Consider the following 7,124-nt stretch of genomic DNA (forward strand, 5'->3'; position numbering starts at 1 on the left):
GGGGATGAAGGAGACAGTGCTATCACATAGCTTTATAAAAATCTACAGCTTTGAGCATTAAGAGAGTAAGTGGGATCTAAATGAGAAAAATCTCAACTACTCGACTGTGTATTTTAATTGAAATTAAAGCATGTAATGTATGTATGCTCTCGGCTGGATTTTTTTTTTTAGTATTTTTAGTTCAAAAATGCAGAGTGTGTACATATATATATAACAGTAAACATATGTTTAGCATGAGTGATAAATATAACAATATATAAAGTCAGCATAGTATATGTTGAATAGATGAGGTGTAGTCAGGCTTTTCTAATGTTGCTGCACAGTATCTAAAATTCAGTATTATATAAGGTGGCTTATTGGCACCTACTTTTAAAGTAGGATCAATTAGATCAATTCATTCTGTGCATGAGTTCCAAAATAGTCTCAGCAATACCATCACCTGCTTTTTTAATTTATTGCTTCTCTATACAGCTGATACAACCTTCAAATCCCAAACATTTTCAGTCTTTAGACACACTTTGTCTTTGAAAGCCTGAATCTGCGAGTCCTCCTGGGAACTTCCCTTCCCTTCCAATCAGTGCTTTAGTTACAAGGTATTTTTGTGCAGTTTTGCTTCAGAACACAGCCACACAACTGATCCTCCACCGTACAGCACTAGCCATGTATGGGGGGGAGAGGGAAGACAGCTACTAAAGAAAAAAAAACCTGAAGTCTAAACAATGAATGTGTGTCCATATCTCCTAGGTCACTGTCATTGTCCGCCCCTCTGAAACAGGAGCGTGGAGTCCATTACATATCATGGGATCCTGTCCCTTTTCAGCCACTGGAAGAGCCTTTCATGTGCTCACAGGCACACCTGAAACAGGAAAGACGGGCTGTGGAGAGGTGCATTCTTCAAGTTGTGTTCACCTGTGCTTGCAGTAACCGCAAGTAGGTGTAGGTACCTGATACTTGCTTTTGGATGAAAATCACATTTGATCAACAAATACACAGCCCAGAGCCTACCCCTCTATTACTGTAACAGCTTAGCAGGATTCTTCTATTGGGCAAAATAGAGGGACAGGAGGTCCTCTAGGGAACTCCTCCTCATTTAAAGCATAATAGTTGCATGGATGCCTTTCATCGCTCCTCCCTTTGCATGGTATTTCCAAAAAGTAGTAAACCACAGCATATTGACTGTGACTGTTTTCTTTTTGGTTCTCCCAAACTGGCACAGTGAGACTGTTCTTCTTACCGCAGCACAGAGAAGAAAATGGAACTAGGCAGAGAAATCAGCTGTGCAGGACAGTCTTTCGCAGCAAGCATTCAGCAGTGGATTTTTTTTTTTTTTTTACTACATCTGGGGGAAACTAAGCCATATTCTCACTTACTTCCTAAGCATAGAGGACTGCAGAAACACACAGCAATAGTAAAGCCCAATCTACTCTCTCCTAATCAAGCCTGCCAGCTCTATTCAATTCACACAAAACTTTAAACAGCTCCAGTTTATAGTCTTTGAGAGACAAAACATTTTAACTTGGTAATGAGACTTAACACTTAAGAAAAAAAAAAAGTGGCAGGTAAGTTTGAAGTATTAAATGCAGTAAAAAGATGCTACTCCCCTTAAAATACAATCCAGTATAGAAGCAGCAGTATGGCCTTCCCTGTAACAGTCATTAATAATAATAAGTAATAGTACTAATGGATATGATGAAAGACCAGCTATTAAATCAGTGCATAAGTGGTAAAAAGCCTGCATTCGGTCCATTAAGAATAAACACATCTATTGTATCTACCTCCCAATTTGATTAATTTGTAAGGATGGCCAGGTAGACACTTTTTTTTTTTCCTAACTTTGCCATGAATAAAGGCTAGATGGTTTACCTCTGGTCCAGGAAAGCTTTACATTTCCAAAAATAGATAAATAAATAAAAGTGAAATAGATGAAGTCATCAGGCAACAGGACTAACAGAAGAAAAAGAAAAAACAAAAGCAACTCCCCAAAACAGAGGGCTGAAATGACACTCTCCCCAGCCTCTGATCAGCTAACCTCAGCTGGTATTCCTCAAAGCTACTTTCTTGCATGCTCAAGTTTTAGTAGGCAAATGCTATCACCTCCTTGGATCTGCACATGCTTGCGCAAGTTTAAGGCACTAACACCAGAAGTCGTAGGGGGTGTGTTTCTGCACGTCTCCCTGGCCAGGGCCCGTTGCTATCATCTACCCCTTGCTATATCGCTGTTCATCACTGCGGGTTGCCATGCTAGACAGCTACCGCTGCCATAGTTCTCTTCTTCCAGTTCTCACACTAAAGGCCTTTAAAGTCCTTTTTAAAATCAAAGAATCATACTTGGGCTGGCTGAAAGGAAAGCTATGACAGTCTTTATGAAACCTTAGCAACAATTATCTGCAATGGAGAGGTTAACACAGCTACACATGGCAGACTGCAGAACTGACTGAAAAGCTGTTGATCTGAAGAACTACTATCTAAGAGGACTGGCCCGTGTTCCTTTCATGATGTTACTGAACAGCAGCAGACATTGATATGGTAACAGCAGCTATTAAAGACAGACTGCTGCAGCTTTAGAAAGTGGTTTGCAAAGTCTGGAAAGGGGGCTTTGATGAAAAAAAATTGTGCTCACTGTGCAAACTTCCCAGCTCATGGTGGCAGCTTCATTTAGCAAGGTAGCAAAAACACAGCTATAATGAATTGGATTATTGTTTGTTTTAACTTGTTATGCATATGGCAGCTCTGTTTTGGAGGTAAACGTAGCTGTGAAAGAGAGCCAGGTTACAGCAGCTATAAACAAATCCACATGGCATTAGCATTTACAGCTTTAAATTTCCAGTCATGCTGAGGAGGGCTGATGTATACAACATTCATTGCTGGCCAGGTAAAAGCAAAAAAACCTAGGCATCAGTTTAACTTCCAGTTCTCCTACATTTCCTAATGAATGCCTTATGTTCACAGCCCAGCATCTGGTCCATAGCAAAGCATACCTGAGCAAGTAGAAAAGCAATGATATATAATATAAATCACAAAGTCCCATAGCAGCTTCCTTAACTGCGTTGGTGCAAACACTGACTAACAGCAAACATGCCTCGAATATTAGTCTAGGAATTTTATGCAATTAAGCTTCCAATTACATTCTACTCTAATAGTCGTCTTGGAATCTGTATACCTTGTTCCCAAACAATCTCATGAACACCATCGAAAAACCCTTTGCACTTTGTATTTAAAGTGGACAGATCATGAATGAATTTCACCTGTAAAAAATTTAAAGCAAAGCATTAAGTATAAAACTGTGATTCTGACTGAGAGTTTCTACCTCACATCACGTAGAATGAAATTACAGCAATGTGATTACTCCCTACAATAATGCCAGTTGCACTTGTGGAAAATGCTCCAAACACTCAACAGTGGGTCATAGCTATGCAAAATTGCACACAAAAGTAGAACCATCTTTTTGCTTAGTTTCTATAGGTCAAATTAAAAAAAATAATAATACTAAAACATAAGCCAATATAGAAGTACTTCAAAGCCCAATAAAGCCAGGCAGACTTGCTCAGCTAAAAGGTAGTAGTTTCCAAAGCAACTGTAAGTAAAATATACTATTAGGACATATGTCAAGTATTCATTCTGCCTACTTTTATAGTTTGCATTGGACAGACAACAACAATAGCTTCTGGAACTCCAGAACCAAGACCATAAATTAAACTTCTTTTGCTGTCCAACTTTTCAGGTGAATCTTTTGCATAATTACTGAGGAAGGAACATTTCAAATCTGCAGAGAAGGGAGCAATCCCATTCCTCAAGGGCATGACAGACATACAGAATGACAGTATTATATGCATGCAGCCCATTCTTCCATACCCTTTTGCACCACTAGCAATTTAATTCTAATGAGCTGTGATATTCAGTAACTAATTATTTGTCTTTGGTTTGGAAAAAAAACCCTGAAGCAAAGATTTGATTAAGCAAAGCAAAAATTAAACTGCTCAAGAAAAAGGGTTTGATTACATCTTGCCTTGAACTTGGAGTATATGGCAAGACAGTTATTTAATCTCATCCAAGGCAAAGACTGTGGACCACAGTAACAGTTGGAACAACATTTTTCTGGTTTCCCTCTTTGCTGTGACAAGAAATAGCAGAGATGCATGCAAAGAGGCAGGAATCTCCATGCCTGAAACAATGAATCCCTTAGCACGGCTCCAGAACTGCAGAAAGCGGCCAAGGCTGCCCCCAGCCCTACTCTTCCACTCCATGATGAGAAGGAACAGACTGTGTTACTATCAATAATTAGGTATCTCTGAATCCCCTCTACTGGCACACAGGCAGTGAATTTACTCTATGTGGAATCTTCTCATGGTAATACTAAGAAAAACATGAAAAAGAACTGCCTGCTGTCATCATAGCCTTATGCCCATATGCTTTATGTAACCAACGATACAGATTTACAATCCTAAATAACATTCTCAGTAACAGATAAGCATCTTGGAAGTAGACTACACATATTCATCATTACACTCTGTGATCAAACATCATATTCATTCATCTTCCCTTTCGTCCCATCCCCAGAAGTTAATCTGAGCTAACAGTCTACAAAATGTTGTAATACAGAGACAGCTGCGGTCTCATGCTTTATCCTAATGCCAGTACAATGTGAAAAAGCAAAAAAAACCAAAACAAACAAAAAAACCCATCTTGTTTAACACTCAGAGATCTGCGAATAAAGACTATCCAGCAGCCATTTATTGTTACTGATAATAAGCACATATAATCAATCAGAAACGTTGTTCCACAAATCTTTGGGTTTTTTTTAACCATGTCTGCTAGGTCTAGCTCTAGTTACCTGACAACAGATTTTAGAATAGAGCCATACACCAGGGAGCTGGGGTCATAAACAGGTACAGGTCATAAACACCTTGATCTTGGACAACGGACTTCACACAATGACCTGCAAGGCAATTTCCAGGCTTCAACTACCAGCTTTTCTCATTCAGATGTATAAAGGCAGTATTGAGAGTGGTATGCGAAAAACATACTAAACACAGCTTGATCTGGGATCTGCACAAAAGTTGCTGTTATCTTACCCGTACTGCCAGACTGAGAAGGCGCTGCTTTTCCATCCCACTGTACTCGCGTTCCCACGTTTCCTGGGGGAAAGGCGGTGCAGGGCCCAACCTCCCCGCAGCGCCGCCGGCACAGAGCAGCGAGGCACCGTGCAATCCCTGCAGAGCAGCAGGAAACAACCCTTGGCGGTGCTGCGCAAAACCACTTTTCTGCAAGCACACAATGGGAAAAAAAAAGAGTACTCTGTGCTGCATCATTTAGCTGAAGTCGAGAAAATATTAAAATCTGACTGCAGGAATTTAGGGCTGGGTGCCGCGGGGCGATGAGGGAGGCCTGCCTGTTCGCACGCCCACGACGCCAGCGCAGGGAGGACCGCCGCCCCGCATCAGTAGCGAACGCGAGCCAGACAGAAACGCGGCCGAACAGCTGCTCTGGCACCGCTCACGGCGACCCTCCGAGAAGCGGGAGGCCCGCGGCGGCCCGCGCAGCGCCCTCCACCCGCCCCAGCGCGCCGGGCCTGCGCCGCAAGCCGCAGCGGGGAGAGGGCCTGCCCCCGCGCAGCAGCGGCCCAGCCCCGCCGCTCCTTACCGAGCGAGGTCGCTGCCTCCGGGGGCGGGGGCGGGGGCGGGGGCGGGGGCGGGGCCCGGCCGCCACCGGGCCCGCGAGCCGCCGGCTGAGGGGACGCGGCGCCGCCGCCCCGCCGAGCAGCAGCGCGACGACCGGAGGGGCGGGGCGGAGGCTGCGGGGACAGCCGATTGGCTGCGGGAAGGCAGCTGCGTCTGCGATTGGCTGGCGGCGGCGAGGCGCGGAGCTGCGGCGGAGCTCGGTCTGCCGGGCGGGTTCCTCCTCTGCCCTGTGACTCGCACCTTCGGGGGAGGCCGAAGGGAAGGAAGGCCGAGGTGATTTTGCACCTCTTATCTGACAAACAGCGCACGGCTTTCAGCCCCACGGGGTCTACGAATGACTCAATAAACCCCAAATATCACGGAATGATTTTAATCACTTTAAGAGCAGTGGGATCCCTTTTGTGAATTGTACTGGTTCACATTTTTAAGCTTTTATTGGGCCAAAACGTTCCCGCTTTCTAAATGAAAACTGACACAAGTCTAAATTTTGGAGTGCTAACTCCCCTTCCCTTAATATTGTCAGTCTTTAATTAAAATTGAATGTTGGCATTGCCCCAATGTTATTTAACAATGATTTAACCCTAAAAACCATGTGAGATAAAAATAAAACTTCCTTCTGTTAACTAACTTCTGTAAACTTAACTAGTTTACATGAAAAGATGAGTTGTAAGTTTAGTATTAACAATTTAAAAGCAAAGAATCTGTTTTATGGTAAGCAAATCAGGACTAGATTTAGGGTTGATAAGTAATAATAAAACAAAGAATATATGTTATGAGGGTATTGCTCACAATTTTCCTCAGAACAACATCAGATACAGGGTTTTCAGAACAAAACTGCATGAAGTCCCACAGGTCTCACACAACAATATCCTGCATAACCATTGCTCACAAATCCCTCAGCTTTCAAAGTGACTTTGAGCATGTTTTTAGGAATGTAAGACATTTGCTGTCAATAGCCATTCAGGTATGTCAGTGTTTCAGTTCACTATGAATAAACATCTTATAATCCCACTTTAATTTTCTTTTATATTTTTACCAGATGTGTTGGAATGTTACTGCAAGTACAGATAATAAAGTTTTGTGGAGAAATACTAGATAATCTATGCAGCCAGATGTCTATCCTGCCACTCTTCCAGGCAAAAATAAACCTCTGTTCAAACTCGATTCGAGATCGGATCTGAAGTCAATGGAAATCTTCCAGTTATTATGGAAATGGCTCAGGATCCTGCTGCAGTTTTCTTGCTTCCAACTAGCTAATTTTAGCACCTTATATTAAGAATCTGTTAAAGGAATATTTATCAGAAAAAGAAATCTACCTAGGGCCAGGGGACCAGAATGTAAAACCAAGGGCCAGCGCATAGAAGCATTGATCTCTTGTACAAATAGCGGCCTTCATGCAAGTAATATAGATTGATTTACAAGTCTGCCTAAGTAACGATCTATGTA

At 42.6% G+C, this 7,124-nt stretch overlaps 1 long non-coding RNA gene across 1 annotated transcript in view; it reads right to left on the reverse strand.

Moving 5' to 3' along the window:
• Window positions 1-5,786, reverse strand: part of LOC112986857 (uncharacterized) — a 29,996-nt gene extending 24,210 nt beyond the window's left edge. The window contains exons 1-2 of the long non-coding RNA XR_010392234.1: window positions 5,641-5,786; window positions 5,073-5,261 (exon numbers count right to left, since the gene is read on the reverse strand). This is a non-coding gene — a long non-coding RNA (uncharacterized LOC112986857). The remainder of the gene's footprint in view (window positions 1-5,072; window positions 5,262-5,640) is intronic.
• Between the last annotated feature and the right edge of the window lie 1,338 nt (window positions 5,787-7,124).

Source organism: Dromaius novaehollandiae, chromosome 19 (genome assembly GCF_036370855.1).
Source record: "Dromaius novaehollandiae isolate bDroNov1 chromosome 19, bDroNov1.hap1, whole genome shotgun sequence".
NCBI classification, from domain to species: domain Eukaryota; kingdom Metazoa; phylum Chordata; class Aves; order Casuariiformes; family Dromaiidae; genus Dromaius; species Dromaius novaehollandiae.